Raw genomic sequence first — 18,004 nt, forward strand, 5'->3', positions numbered from 1 at the left:
CGCTACAGCTAGACTAGGCCAGTCTAGGGTGACAAACGTCTTACCTTAAACAAGTGACTCCTGAAAAACGTCAGGACAAGCAGATCAGTCATATCACGTATGGTTATAACGACTCACATAGAAAATAACTCCACTGTAAAACTTACAGAATACATATACAGTTTTGATGATAAAAAAACATACAATTCTACAATGCCTTCTACTTACAGCAGAAAATATAGGATTTTCTGGAACACTCTTTTTATACATTTCAAAACAGAAACACACATGTTTTAACACAAGATTTGATACAAAGCGTTCAAACCATTTATTTCTTTTATAGAAAATATCGGATTTTCTGGTGTTTACAAAGTGATACAAATTTTTCATACAAATATGCTTATGAACTCACCAACATTATATATGTTGACCATTTTCAAAATAACTTGTATTCTCAGGAAATCGTTAAGCAGGTTGGCCTTCAAGAACTCATGGATTTTGACCTTCAAGAACTCATGGATTTTGATGTATTTTTGCTATCATCGTACACTTATATTTTGGGAATGTAATGTTGTAAACCAAAACACTGTTGTAAACAATGATGGTTGTATTATTGTATGTGTGATGATGATGTTGTCTTGATTCAATTATATACATTGTGATGGTATTACAAGATGAAGTCACCCTCACCCCCGGACGTTTCCGACGTTTCTTCAGTTTGGGGGTGTGACACTTTAGAAGGTGGGCAGAAATGTTCTAAGAATTGTTCACACATTGGTGCCCATGTAGTAATTGCACCGGGTGGAAGTGCCTTTAACCAATCCTTAGCAACTCCTTTTAAAGTGACTGGAAGCATTCTCAATAACATCGTCTCTCGTGGAACATTCGGGATGTTGAAGTAATCAGTTGTGTCATTGACTTCATCAAGGTGTTTGTAAGCATCCTCATGATCTTTCCCGGAAAATGGAACTGCCTTAAGCGCATAAAGAATATGTCATTTAAGATCGAATGTTGCGGTAGCAGGAATCGCGAGTTGCACTAGACCGGTACCGGTGTCTTCTCGGATTCTTTTCTTGTATGCCTCCATAGACATGTTGGCAATATTCACCATCTCGTTTTTCAGCTCGTCTTCGGGTTCGCTCTCTTCTTTTTTTAAATCGGGTTCGGACTCGTATCGGATTCTTGTGTATTAGGATTCTGCTCAAAGCTTTCAACCTTGTTTTCGTCCTTTGAGGAATTGCTCGATTCTCCTACGTTCTTTCCTTTCTTTTTACCCAAAACTGATTTAATATCTTTGAACGGTGATTTCTTTGGTGTGTTGGTTTCTCCTACAATCTTGTTCGTATTTTTACGAAGGGCTGACTCTGGATCTTCAAGCGGTGGTATCAAAGGTGTATTGGATCCACAGGTCATGTACTACTGCAATTAAACAAAAATAAAAACGTAAAAACAAACAAAAGGTAATTAAATACTCCTACTGAACGTTTACCACGGCATGGGGTATGTGACCACGTCGTGTTAAGTAGAAAAACTAAACAGAAGCTAAAAACGAAATAAAACGTAAAATAACCTACTTCACGACGCGAACTTAAGGTTCACGTCGTTAGTTCAGTAAAAAAAAACAAAAAAAAAACTAATGCTAAAAATTAACTTTTTGCTGGTTTTACCCCACAAAAAGGATCGATTAACCTAATTCAAATAAATCTAAAACTAAATAGTCGTTCCCCGGCAACGGCGTCAAAAACTTGATACGTAATTATATATTATACCTATTTGTGAGTTTTTCCAACTATTTAACTAACTATTACGATTTTAGGCAGTGTACCTTTTCGCAAATAATATAGCACTAACAGTCGGGTATCGAACACAAGGAACATATTTAATTAACTAATTTAACTACTAAAAATTAACCTAAAAACTAGCAAAAGTTTAATTGGTTTTTATCTGATTTTACAAGTTCAGATAAACTTAATTACTTAACTATCAAATTCAATCAATTACTAAAAACATTTCAGTTTAGTTCGAATCCACTTCTCCTCTATTGTTATCTATTAATTATGGATTATTAATGTTGGTTATCAATTATTATTTTATTAGCAATTCAAGTCCAAATTTACTAATAATTTCACTAATTCATGTAAAACTATGTATGGTCATACACTAGCAAACACATAATCATATATAGGATGTAGACAAGCTATGAAAGATTAATCCAAATAAAAACAATTGTGGTCATAGTTTATGTTCTCCAACATAGCTAAATCAGTTGCTTTTATTATTTATCTAAGATTGGGTTGATCCTAGCTCAATCAATTTAATGGTCACTAAACTACTAGGTAACAAGATCATGTAATTTAATGTTCACTAAGCTACACAAAACCTGAATTCAAGCAATTAAAGCATCAAATATTAACATGTTAGGTAAAGATAATCAAACACAAGCTCATAACCAACAATTAAAATCCAATAATCAAATAACTAAACCATAGAGTTAAAGCTTCATCTAGATAAACAAAAGCTACTAGATTCAGTTACTCATGGCTGAAATTATGAACACAAATCCAGTTAAAATTGACATTATCAAAGTTTACCAAACTAGAATGATGAATGTATTCTTCAATCTCTTGATCTTCAATTAAGCCTCCTTTAAGGTATGCTTTTTCGCACTTATCTCTGAGTAATTTTTCTCCATAAGTCTCTCTGAAAAACCTCCAAGCCTCCTCAGATCGTGAAAGTGAATATATATATATATATATATATATATATATATATATATATATATATTGGGAATTTTCGTACTTCACGACGTGAAAAGGTATTTCACGTCGTGAACTTGAGATAAATCCTTATCGGGGAAAGACTCTGACTTCCCGTGCACTTATCTTCTAGAACACTCACTTCACGTCATGTAAATGATGGCCACGTCGTGATTTGGGCTTTTTGCAGGATTTTTCTTCTTTTAATTATTCATTCCTCCAAATTTCCACTTCTTGTCACAAATGGTCCTTATTCTACAAGATTGTACATTTTGGCTGCAAAATATAATTTAATCTCATAAGTATCATATATCTTTGCAAATAACCAAAATATTAATAAAAAAGTATTAAAATATTGCCTAAAAAATATGTATAAATATAGTAATATCAATTACCAAATTTGATTAATAGGTAAGATTACAATTTTACCCTTATCTATGTTTTTAAAATGATTGGTCTGTATTGATTCTTATATCCACACAATAAATAGCTAGAACATATGAACCTATATATATATATATATATATATATATATATATATATATATATATATATATATATATATATATATATATATATATATTATGATTTATGAAAATCACCTTGTTTTTTCTGGTGAGATGTGTATTGATCTATATATATAATTCAAGATTACAATGAATATAAGGAAATTAACAAACTTTCCTAATAATACAAGCTATACAAGATAAATCCCCAATTAAATATGATTCTGTTGAATCATATCTATTACCCCCACCCCCCCCCCCCACAAGCTTAAGTGGGGGAGTACCAACATGAAGGTTGGTGTGAAAGTATTTAAATAACGGACGGGGAAGACTCTTCGTAAAGATATCTGCGAGTTGAAGATGTGAAGGGAAAAACTTGGTGTGAATTTTCTCAGACAGGACAAGTTCCCGAACAAAATGATAATCAATATCAATGTGTTTTGTACGTTTATGCGAAACCGGATTTTGACTCAAGAATAAGGCGCTTTTGTTTTCACACATGATTGTTGGCCGAGAAGGAGGAAAAATATGTAGTTCACAAAATAGATGTGTTGGGTTTTAAATGTATTGTGTCAAATATATGTGCGTGTATAAGTCTTATTTAGCGGTTTAGGCCTGTCCATTCACGGTTTTGCTTTTTAGGGTTAACCTATTTATTATGCATGCATGTAACAATTAGGGTTAACGTTTTGGTTACCCTACCTAGCTCTCACAGAGAAGTTCTCTCATTGAACTCTTCTAGAGCTGTTCAATCAAAGCATTCGGCACTATTTTGATCTTTGTTCTTGTCATTCAATTCACGTGATTTAATATAGCATCTGTCGATCACATTTATTATTGTTTCTACAATTTGTATCAGAGCATGAGATAGTGTAATTAATTCGATATTCTTCTGTCGAGTTTTTTCTAGGGTTTTTCGTTTTTCTTGGATCTTTGTTGTTGTCTCAATCGCTTCAATCGGTTGTAGGCTACAGATCTAGATTTGTAGTTTCTCTCTAGTACTCGATTCACGTTTTTACATATCTGGTTCTATACTTGTTTCTGTGAATTCTTGATAAGATGGCTCAAGAAGACCCTCACACTCTTTCGTTCAATATTTCTAGCAACAACGGATCTACAACGAGGATCCCAATCCTCTTCCCACAGGACTATGAAGTTTGGGCATTACACTTCGAAGACTATGTTCTTGGTATTAAAGAACATGGTGCTACTATATGCCAGGCAATGACTCAGGAAACATTCACGTTGTCCAATACAAGACAGCCAATCAAAACTTTGGCTCAGTATAATACGCTCCTTGTTGATCATAAAGATGTTCTAAATGATGAAAAGAATAAGTTGATGAGCAACATTAAGGCAATGAGAATTATCCGCTTCGCTTTTCCACCGGATACTTTTCGTTTGGTCAGTGCATGTGAGATAGCCAAGGAAATATGGGATAAATTGAAGGAACTTTATTCGAGTGACACTGATTTAGAACACTCTGTGCAAACATTGCTCTTATCAGAGTTTGGAGCATTTCTACAAAAACCTGTTGAAAAACTAGATTAGATGTTCAATCGTTTTAATCATCTGTTAAGCAGGATGCTTAAACATAATATTAAGCGTGAAGTTATTGAACAAAAAGTTGCTTTCATGAATGGACTGAGATCTGAATGGAAAGCCATTGTGTCGACTGTGAAGGCACACAAGCATTTTTCAAGAGCTAGTCATTGACCAAGCTTGTTGGAATTCTGAGATCCCATGAAGACGAAGTTACGAAGGATGTAAAGCTTGTTTCTGGTCTTGGATCTTTGGCCTTAGTTGTAAAAGGCAAGAAGATAGTTGAAAAAGATTTCGAATCCGACTTTTCAGATAGTGAACTTATGAAAGAATAGTATGCTCTGATGGTGTCAAATCCCAAAAAGTTCTTTAAAAAGAATTACTCTCGGTTCAAGAATAAGAATAAGCAGGGAAACTACAGTTCAGAAAAGTCCAGAGATGAGAGCTTCAAGAACTCTCAAAAGGATGATGAGAAACAGGAAAAGAAGTTGTCAGGTAATTCTGGTTATGATTGTAATTACTGTCATGGCAAGAATCATTTTGCCAAGGAATGTATGCTTAGGAGGATGAATGAGAAGAAAGAATCTAAGAAGGATGAAGCCTACTATCTTCAGAAGATAGAGGATTTCAGGAAGAAAAGTGCATCTAATGCAAAACCATCGTTGATTGTGCAGGAAGGAAGTGACGAAGATGGACGAGTGTGGTCTTCAGATTCTGATGATGACGAGGTCATGAAACCCACACATGGTGGATGCTTTGTGGTAAAGTCAGAAGTGCATGAGTATGAAGGCAGATGCTTAATGGTTCAGAACGGGGTTTCAGAACAGAGGGGTTATGCTACTGATGGTGACCAGATCTCTGAAAACTGTTTTGCTGTGAAGCCATTTTCAGAACAAGTGAAGGAATGCGAGAAGGTCATCGATAAGGTACACTCTATACTCCAATCTCTTAACATTCCTATGTCTCGTTATAATTCTGAACTGGACGATTCAAATTATACTATTTCTAACTTTAGCGATAGTTTAAAAAGAACTCGTCTTAGCAATTCTAATCTGACTGATCAACTTAGCAGGGCACCATTTAAAAGTGAAGAGAGAAGATTAAGAATTTAGGCTTTGGAATTAGAGCTTAATAGATCATGTGATGATGTTATTTATCTTAAAAGAGACAATTTAGCACTTTTGAAACAAATGAATGTTTTTTGTTTAATTGTTAAGCGTTTATATTTCAATATTACTCAATTGCATATGGATAATGAAATAGGGAAGGGTTTGCATAAAATGATTTTACCCTTTCTTGAATCGAAAGAGGATGAAATTGATGCAGACTGTTATAAATGCGTGTGAATCCATTGTTTTTTCAGATGATGTTTCAGATTCATACAGGGTTGGACTTGAGAAAATCGAGGAATACATTCAGTCCAAAGATCACAAAAATATGTTGAAAGATTTGATAACTGAAAAAGATAAAAAAAAACAAATCAAATTTAATATTGTGCAAAATTTTGACTCATTATGCGAGAAATTAAATTCAGAAAACACTTTTTGATTCCGAAAATGTTTCTGTATTTGACGAAAGTGATATGAGTGAAATTTTTGTAGATGATGAAATAGATTATTCTGAATTTGTGCAAAATGTTAATGAACCTAAGAAAAATCTGATTTCTGAAAACTCAATCGAATTCGTTCAAGTTGTTGAAAATAAAGGTTCTAAAGTTTTAAATGAAAAAGCAACTGTTTTTTCCAAAAGTAAAAAACCGTTCCAAATCAGGTTTTCATTAAAACAGGACTGGACAAAAATGATACAACTGAATTAACGTCCCTTGTTGCTGGTGACAATGCCAATGGTTGCGATGAATTCTTCTGGTCCAAGCCGATCGACAATGCAGACAAGACAATAGGTCTTTCGGAATTGACCTCTTGGAAAACAAAAGGGAAATACGTTTCAGAACCTCTGAATTGTGACATCCCCATTTTCACGGCCAGAAAAGACCGATTTTGTTTATGCTTTATAAAAATCAGAGTACCTCTTTTAATAAAAATGTTGCGGAATTTGTTCCCAGAAAAACATGATAAATACGTTATCAAAGCATTTCCGAAGAAATGTACTTTTATCCATTTTAAAACATTTGGGATGTCATCGTCAGTACAGAAACATAAGCATAAACATAACTTACATTCATTTACACTAGTGATCTACATCTCTTTTAAATCCCTCAGTGTAAAGTAACTTCATATCGACACCTGTGATACAAATAAGCTTGAGTGGGTCAGGTTGGGAAACCTGGTGAGTACATAGGGTTTTCAACCCACAATAATATAATTATTATGTTAAACATCAAAAAATCAACCCAATTACCCATCCCCATTATCTTCTTTACTCTTAAGGATCTACCCTAAGATTAAGCTATTCTTCGTTCATTCATTCCTAAGGAGTATCCTAAGGAATCAGCACTAAGTCTGCATAGTCGCCAAGTTTTATCCCGTTTATTGACAGTATCATTTTCAAGAGTCCACTCGTAATACGCGTCAAGGGTTTTTAGAGTACACCGGGTGAACACATTGTTCACAACACCTACAGATTGTGAGCCTGCTAGAGTTCCAATGGACTATCTATAATAGTCCGTGGTTGTCATCCATACTCTGCTAGATGACGGGGCCAACGCTTGGGTAAAAGGCTTCTCTCATTGTTCACCTCTCACCCTAATCTCATGGTCTATATCACCTCTTATCTCATCATCCAACTCATATTTCATCTACCCATGTTTTACCCAACATATTTTGTAGATATAAAATACATATACAGTTTAAATTATTTAAAACATGTATAAAATCGTTCATCCAACGTAGACAGCAAGTATTCAGATAATATGCACACATAGCACGTAATTTATATAAAATACTTCATATTTATCTGTAAGATGAAAGTAACTATGCACTCACCTGTTAAGGTGGTGATTCCGAACTCAGACAGTGTTTCGCTTAATTTATTTTCCTTCGACGAAACCTAGTATCATTACCACTAGATTTTAGTCTAATATTCATTGCGACTAATTATTAGTCTAGATTCATCATTAACTCAGAGTCTACTTCATGATCTATCAAGTAAGGATCAGCCAGGCAGGACAGTTGGGAGGCATGACCATTTTGGCATATAGCTTTTCTGAAATCCAACAACCAAACCCAACGTAACCATTCTAGACACATCTCCTATAAGTAGTTCAATAAGTATAACGACTTTGAATCACTGATAAATTTTATTTATAGGTTCATAATAACGGTATTATAATCTATTTTTAAAGTAGGGTAGCATAACTTACTTAGCTAGGAGCCGGACTCTGTAGGGGCAGAACTTCGTCGATGAATCTTTCTAAGAAAGATTCTTCCAGCACTTCAGCGCTCACCTTACTATACTAAAACTACAGAAAGAGAAGTCGAATCACAAGGGACCGAAATGCTCAGGGGATAAGAAGGGAAAGACTCTTGAATCAAGAGAATGGTGCAAGAAATATGAGAGCTAGAGGCTCTTATTTATAGTGATTGAATTTTCAAAAACTACCCTCCATAGTTACTTAATGACCTTATAGTTATATAAATGACTAAACATCCCTTTATAATACTATTTTAAATAGATTTAATGATATTTGTACTAAATTAATGTCGAAAGTACTCAACACTAGTCTTATAACGACCGCATCGTCGATACCTTTCTAACGATATATACATATGTATATGTATGTATACGTATATATGATTTACACTTTATTTTAATATGTAAATGTGCTATTAAAAATTATAGCTCGTTCATACGAACTCCGTTTTTTGACGTTCTTTATATCCATGCGTAGCTATCGACGAGATCTACTACTTTCGTTTAGACTCTGTCGGCTAATTTTGAATTTATATTTTTGTCCATTTTTTATAAAATTAAATGATTTTGCTAAAATCATAACTCTCTCGTACGGACTCCGTTTTTGACATTCTTTTTCTCAAAATTCCTATTTTAAGGAGTACTACGATTTTCATTTTGGTCGCATTAGCTAAAAGTCAACCATTCTCTTCGTAGTTTTTTACGTCATACATTCGTTGTGCGCGGCTAACTTTTATATCTTATTAAAATCATATCTAATTCATATGGATTCGGATTTCGACGAAATTTATATTTTCGGGATCGCTACGATGTATACTTCCTAAATATAATATATATATATATATATATATATATATATATATATATATATATATATATATATATGTTTTGGCGCACTTATTTTTACGATTAACGGTCGATTCGACTGATTTTTCCTATTTTATTTTATTAAAATAATCATGAAACATATAATATTCAAATAATTATTCTTTATAACGTCGAATAGGTTATAATTGTTAACCCTAACTATTACTTTGGTTAAGATTATTTATCCTAGATAATATTCTATAAAAAAATCATTTTTAACGCTTATTATATCTTAATTGACTAGCCCGAATCTGCGGGTGTTACATGAATCGTGTGGACCTTTGTTACGATCAGGTAGGGCCAAGCAGCACAAAAGATGTTTCCAGTGAGATCTCTTCGGAACAACATGAAACGCCTGTTATAAAAGAAAAACCAAAATCTAACATTCACAAATCTGTTGCTAAATTAATTGAAAAGAAAAGGCAGTTGAATGCTAGATATAGGAAGAAATTAAAAGAAAGAAAACGTTTTTGGAAAAATAGGAATTCCAATCAAAACTCTGTTAATTTAGAAAGATCTTTGAATCAAAATACGAATTCTTCTTCCATTCAGAAACCAAAATCAGAATCCTCTTCACAACTTCAGTTTTCAACTCAACAGGCTTCAAAATCAAAGTGTTTTACAAAACCAGCATTTTCTAAACCAACGTCTTCAAAAACACCATTTTCGAACCCTCTTGGAAAACCAAAATCCAATTGTCCTCTAAAAACTCAAATTTCAAACTCTGTCAACACATCAAAAGATGTTAAGGGAAAAAGCAGAGTATCTTCGGAACCAAAAATTTCTTTTAAATAATATGAAGCTAATTTGAAAAGGGAGAAAAAGAAATTTTCAAAAAGAATGGCTCCGATACACAAAGAATTTATTCAACGGAAAATTAATGTTGTTGAAATTAATCTTTGTGATGATAAAGTAGAAGTTTTCAAAATCATAAAAGGGAAGAATTGTGTGTTGACAAAAAGATCCTTTTGGGTTGATAGAACTAAAACCTCTCCTGTTCCTAAGAAATCCTCACAAGGACCCAAGATGGTTTGGGTTCCTACATCTCACTGATTTTGCAGGTGATGCATGACGAGCAGTACGATTCATAATGATATATCGACAATGGCTGTTCTCGTCACATGAATGGGAGAAGGGAAGAGTTACGAGAGTATACATCGTTAAAGGATGGTGGTAGAGTCAAGTTTGGAAACAACACTATCGGAGAGACAAAAGGCTATGGAATGATTACGAATGTAGAATTCTCTATTCGGAAGGTGTTGGGTTTTGAGCATTCTAACACTCCTATGGTGTACATGCAACCCTATAAACCTTGGATCTATGTTTTCTCTATTATACATACAAATATTAAATATTCCAAGGTTTCATCCTAACTAGCATATTATGAAGCACCTATACTACAAAGTTCTAGTTAGATGACATACCTTTTGATGTAGCTTGATGTCTTCAAGCTTTAAGAGCTTAGCCCCAATAGTGTGGAAGCCTCAAATGGAATCACAAATCACCAAAACACCTTGGAAGAACTTGAGAGAATATGTATGCACACTAAAATCGGCCCACTCTTATTTTCACACACTTGTGCCAATTTTGTGAGCCAAGGACCCCTTTATATATTATGGAGGATTAGGGTTACATCCATGTAAACCCTAATACCCATGACCTTTCATTTACATAGGATCCATGGGTTAAAAGCTCCATGGACCATCAATGAAAGCTTAGCCCAACCTAAATGAACTTGGCCCATTCCATATATATAAGAGTCCATATTTAATTAGTTCTTTTTGATCACTTAATTAATTCTAAATTAATTCTTGATCAATACTAATTAAATAATATGATTCCATATTAATATATTAGAACTTATAATATATTAATATAAATCATAAATGTACTATTCTCAAAAGACTATCCATATAAATTGTGCCGGTGAAGTGCAACCCAAATGGACCATGCCGGGTCGGGTCAAGTACATACCAAATATAGTTATGGACTTAGACATTAATCCAACAGTCTCCCACTTGGATAAGTCTAAAACTATTATTGAGTATGACTTCAAAACCTAACTGGCAATCGTAGCTCTTAAAGCCGCTGTCGAACTCTGACCTTGTCAATGACTTGTCCATTAGATAAGGGATCATATATTCATCCATTCTAGATATCATATGGACTGAGACATGGATTATAATCATTCTCTCTGTCCATTTGTTGTTTCCCGATTTTGGATTTATGATGACTGACTGATTGAACAAATCAAATCAGTCCTGGCTTGGCCAAGCACTCACATGTGTCATCGCTAAATCATCGAGGGGCCCACAGATATCGCTTTTATCCCGAAGGTAAAAGGAATGGATAAACTTCGACTCATATGGCTTGTTCTACTACTTGTTGAATCATACACAAAGGCACGTTTTATAACATCGAGTTACCAAATGTGTTTTCATGCAATCAATGTATAACCAACTCATAGTAACAACTCATATCTCTAGGTTTGAAGAATATAAGATATTATCGTCTCATGATCACTCGTGATAAAATCCATGAAGTGATTCAAATGAGCGTGGGTTGCATCCAATACTCAGAACTTATGAGCACTCATGAGTGTTGTAGCACCACTTTGTCCACCAACTTGGACCTCTACAAACCAACCCATGACAGTCTTGATTCATATCTACTTCCAACATATGACCGACTGTGGATGGTTTGAATAACTTAATCATTCAGGAAGAGCGACTTAGTTATTCTGGAAGTCAAAACATGCAAAGTGAAACACAAGAATAAATGAATCAAATATGGTATCAAACCCTATGAATATAAATAAACACTTTTATTTATCACCATACCGATTACTTATTATTCATTGTTTCGGTTTTATCAACTTTATACTTGAATTAAAAACACTAGTTGTCCCATGCACCAAGCATGTACACTATGTTTTTCTTAAACAATAGCTTTGCCATACACCGAGTATGAACTCTATGTTTGTCTATGATCCTTTTCTTTGTGAACTAGATCAATTGAACATAATTTCAATGATTCTCTTTTCACACTCCCAAATCCTTGTCTTAAATGTAAGAATTCCAAATTCCTATCATTTATCGAAATCTGTTTAGATTTTAAACTTATATGTAATGTTCCTCTTGTAATGATTATGCACAAAGCCACAAAGGCTTGGCAACAATCATTACAGAGTATCCCAATGGAGATCAATTCCATGGAAACGATGTCTCAAACTCAAAGCGCATTGCTTTGAACATGCTTCTTGCATTAAGTTTCTTTAACCTTACACAGATTGCTTCCACCTATGAAGACAACTCAATATTCCCATTTTTACTACCACTTCTGAACAAGAGTTGCCTCTTTTCAGACTATGTCAATATGGTCCTTCCAATATTAAACAGTATACTTCCAACTGTCCTTGAACAACCAATCTTTGGTAAACCTTAGATTGTCCTCGACAATTGCTTAATCACTTTAGTCATATCTAATTCTAGACATTGTTCCCCTTAATTCCCCAAGGCATTTGGAAAATTCAGAAAGGGTAAATATTATAGCACATGTAATCGATCTTGTACCCAAAGTAAATGGGACACGATTCATGATTTTTCACATAAAGACATGGTTCTAGTCTTTTTCCATAATAAGTTTTTGTTTGCCATATTCTCAAAATTTGACTATGAACAGGGATGCCGTAATCATAATCGAATTTTGAGAACGCAATATATAGAATTTCCTTAAGTTGAACCAATCCAACATGAAATTCATATATATATATATATATATATATATATATATATATATATATATATATATATTCTTGACTAAATATGATTAAAATCTCAATCTAAGCTTAAAATCTCACTCTAAGCCTTTTAGAATTGACATGAAGTATAATATCCTCTCCCTTAATTATAGCAAAACAACTTTTTCAACCCCTACAACCTCACGAATTGAAACTTTTGTTTTCTATAATTAACATTGCTAACTTGCAATACTTATCATAATTATCATGCTCCCACTAACATGATGATTATTAGCATAACACTCATGCTCCCACTAGCTTTGACATGTATCCAGAAAACAGCTGGATTTCTAGAAGTCAATACTTTATTGACATTCTTACCAAAGTTCAGATTTCTGATACTAGATTGCTTTGATAAGACTTTATCAAAATCATACACCTTATCTTATATAGATCACAGGTGTGTCTAAACAATTTCAGAACTATGAAAAGGGATGCCATAATCATAGTATCAATTGTTTAGACCTTTTGCCATTTCTCATAAGTCAATGTTAGTGTGCCGGTTAACCACGCACGCTCCACTAACGACTTTGAGAACTGCAAATATCACAATTGCTATCTACTTAAAATCTACTTAGTGAAAGAATTTCCTCACCATCATTTTCATGAATCGGAGAGAAACCTTATGACACTTAGATTTTATGGTGTATGTGTTCTTATCCATGTGAATTTGTCAAACCATAATCACAAGACTAGGTTAGTGACAAATCCTAACTCATATGGATTGAACTTGTACAATCTTAACCTCTTGCCACCTGGCAGCACAAGGGTCTGCCATTGCTTCCAAGTAGTTATGCAAACAATTGAGAACATGTAGAACTCAAATATATATAGCCAACTTAACTGGAATGGGCACATAAATGTCAACACGATAGGTTGTAAACCTCTAGTTGTGTGCTAGTGATGAAATACATGTTTTATTCTTGATTACTTCTTGAAACCCTTTCAGGATCTTTTAGACTCCCACTGTCTCCTTGACCTATAAGACTTTCTTTCCAAATATTCAAGAGATAGTGTGGATTCTAATCAAGACAAACACTTAACATAATTGGCCTAAGTTGGTCTCTGTTTTATCCAAAACATCACAACTTACCAAATTCAAATGTACAAGAGTAGAAAACCTTTTACTCTTACATTTGACTAGTGTTAATAAACCTTCTTTAAGATATGTCACTCAAGTTACATTTGTGGTGGGCTTGATCAGTGCACAAGAATGTGTACTCGATCCCTTAGTCCTTTACTTGACTCACACATCCATGTGAACAAGTAATTAGTCTTAATTTTCCAATGCTTGAAAGTTGTCATTCATCATACTATACAACTTGCATGATTCCAAGTTTCTATCCAACTGAAACTTGGGTGATGAGAATCTTTCATTATTTGGAAAATTTAGACACTACCACAAATGAAAGAATCAAATTCATATTTCCACTCTTGCTATTAATGGAATCATATAAGCAACAATTTTTTTCCTTTTCACAAATGCCATTGTAAGGATATTTTAAAATAAATAAAATCAAAATATTTTTTCTTTTATTTTAAAAACTTTGCGGAAAAACTATCCTTACAGTGCAAAAGCACATGAAAAACTTTGTTGTTATCTATTCCTAAGCAATATATCATAACTCCTAAGCAACAACTCAACATTCTGATCACAGAACCATGCGATCGAGATCCATCTTCATGATCAGAATCAGCATATACTTTCTTTAAGTTTCTTCACTTTTCTTTGATTCTTAAAACATCAACATGTGACCCAGTCACATCATGTAACAAGAATCTCATAATAGAAACTTAACAGAGTTAGATAGTGGACTTTAACTGAAGTAGAGTCAATCTTCTTGACTTGATCAACCTTATGATCTTTCAAGTAAATAGGCTGCTTCACAATCAATGCCCCTTCCTTTGGCAAGAGAAACATAGGGACTCTTTGGGAATGGTACATGGGACTATCGCAGACTTAGCCTTTCTCTTTACCATTTATTCAACCTAGTTGACTATGGTCAATCCCTTTCCTTGGGAAGAGAAGACTTTTCTAGATATCCAATGTTACCATTGTCAATGTCCATGGTAGTTTGGGAAGTTGATCTACTAATAAAATTTGCTTTCCCAGTGCTCCAAATTATTGCTGATTCAGCAGCACCAAGCAAATAGATAAGATCATTAAGGGTCATGTCATAGTCTGTTTCATAGTAGTCCCAGAGGAATTCACTATGTGACTTAGAAAGTGATTGAACCACCAACTTTATCAAGAGTTTGACACCCAACTCTCCCGGCTTGTCAATATGTGACTTCATCTCCAAGATGCGATCACACATAGACCTTGCTTGCCAATAGGGCTTGAGTGACCTTGAAGTTGTGGGTTAGGGAGAATAATTGGAGGAGGTGGAGGAAGTGAAGTTCCAAGAGATTTGGGAGGATCATAGATGTCTGAACCAGACATCTTTTTGGGAGATATTCAAGATAGTTGATCTAAAGTCCTTAATATAACACCCAATATGAAATATTAAGGCTAGGACCCAGCAAACTATTTTATAACTTGGAAGAGGGATGCCGTAATCCAAGCTATAAAATATTTGAAGGTAGGTGAATGACGATTCACCAATTTCCACCAAGATAAACGAAATGTATTATTAGGTTTTAATTGGTTTTGAAACTCCTAGATTCTTTTGAGATTCATTGAACTTTTCAAAGGTACGTTTCAATCTCGAGTGTGCCCTTCAGGTTTTGTGACTGGGATGCCGAGGATCACAAAATAAGGTGTGAATAACCTGTTGGGTTATGAGCATTCTAACACTCCTAAGTGTACATGCAACCCTAAATACCTTGGATCTATGTTTTCTCTATACATACAATTATGAACATCCAAGGTATTATCCTAATCTAGCATACAAAATAATAAATATAACAAGATAGAATACATACCTCTTTGATGTAGAATGTCTTCATGAAGCTTGAGTGCCTAGTGCCCCAAGTGTGACACCTCAAATGGTTCACACAACACCAAATACACTTGGAATAACTTGAGAGAAACTTGAACACTCCTTGAAATCGTCTAGCCCTCACACTCACACATTAGTGCACGATTTCTTGAGCCATGAGATTCTTTTATATGGTGGCTATTAGGGTTACACCATGTAACTCATAACTTTACCCATTCCTTATGCTCCATGGATTTTAACCTCCATGGAGTATCCATGGGTCACCCTATGGACTTAGTCCAACATAAGGAATCTTGGATCACAAGCCCACATATATAAGAATGAATGATTTACACAATCAAACCATATATTTAATTAGTCTCCTTTGATCACTTAATTAATTCCAAATTAATTCTTGATCAATACTAATTAAATAACCTTATTAATATATTAGAACTTATAATATATGAACCAACCTTAAGTGTTATTTCTCTCATTATAGTCTATCCAAATGCATGATGTCATGCAACCCAAATGGACCATGCTGGGTCGGGTCAAGTCTTACCAATTATAGTTATGGACTTAGACATTAATCCAACAGTCTCCCACTTGGATAAGTCTAAAACTATTATTGCGTATGACTTCAGGAACCGATCAGCAATCGTAGCTCTCAAAAGCTTCTGTCGAACTCTGACCTTGTCGATGAACTCTGACCTTTGTCAATGACTTGTCCATTAGATAAGGGATCATATATTCCTCCATTCTAGATATCATATGGACTGAGACATGGATTATCAATCATTCTCTCTGTCTATTTGTTGTTTCCCGATTTCCGATTCATGATGACTGACTGATTGAACAAATCAAATCAGTCCTGGCTTGGCCAAGCACTCACATGTATCATCTTTAAATCATCGAGGGGCCCACAGATATCGTTTTTATCCCGAAGGTAAAAGGAATGGATAAACTTCGACTCATATGGCTTGTTCTACTACTTGTTGAATCATACACAAAGGCACGTTTTATAACATCGAGTTATCAATGCGTTTTCGTGCAATCAATGTATAACCAACTCATAGTAACAACTCATATCTCTAGGTTTGAAGAATATAAGATATTATCGTCTCATGATCACTCGTGATAAAATCCATGAAGTGATTCAAATGAGCGCGGGTTGAATCCAATACTCAGAACTTATGAGCACTCATGAGTGTTGTAGCACCACTTTGTCCACCAACTTGGACCTCTACAAACCAACCCATGACAGTCTTGATTCATATCTACTTCCAACATATGACCGACTGTGGATGGTTTGAATAACTTAAACATTCAGGAAGAGCGACTTAGTTATTCTGGAAATCAAAACATGCAAAGTGAAACACAAGAATAAATGAATCAAATATGGTATCAAACCCTATGAATATAAATAAACACTTTTATTTATCACCATACCGATTACTCATTATTCATTGTTTCGGTTTTATCAACTTTATACTTGAATTAAAAACACTAGTTGTCCCCTGCACCAAGCATGTACACTATGTTTTTCTTAAACAATAGCTTTGCCATACACCAAGTATGAACTCTATGTTTGTCTATGATCCTTTTCTTTGTGAACTAGATCAATTGAACATAACTCCAATGATCCTCTTTTCACAGTCCCAAATCCTTACTGCAAATGCAAGAATTCCAAATTCATGCCATTTACTGAAATCTGATAGATTCTAAACTTATATGCATTGATCCTCTTAATGATTATGCACGAAGTCAGAAAGGCTTGACAACAATCATTACAGAGCATTCCAAAGGAGATCAGCTCCTTGGAAACATCCTTCTTTCATTAAGTTTCCTAATCTTACACAGATTGAATAATTTCTAACTTTGAAACATTTCCATATTCCATTTTGACTATCACTTCTGAACAAGAGTTGCCTCCTTACAGATTATGTCAATATGGTCCTTCCAGAATTAACATTATACTTCCAACTGTCCTTGAGCAACCAATCTTTGGTAAACCTTAGATTGTCCTCCACAATTGCTTAATCATTTTAGTCATATCCAATTCTAGACCTTTTCCCTTCATAATGCCCCAGGCATTTGGAAAATTTTAGAAAGGATGAATATAGCACATGTAATCGATCCTATATCCGAAGCATATGGGACACGATTCATGATGTCTCACATAAAGACTAAACCAGTCTTTTGCTATAATATTTCCATTTCAATTTGCCAAGTTCTCAAAATTCAGATTATGAAAAGGGATGC

The sequence above is a fragment of the Lactuca virosa genome, chromosome 4 (assembly GCF_052849685.1).
Source record: "Lactuca virosa cultivar CGN04683 chromosome 4, Lactuca_virosa_CGN04683_v6, whole genome shotgun sequence".
Classification (NCBI taxonomy): domain Eukaryota; kingdom Viridiplantae; phylum Streptophyta; class Magnoliopsida; order Asterales; family Asteraceae; genus Lactuca; species Lactuca virosa.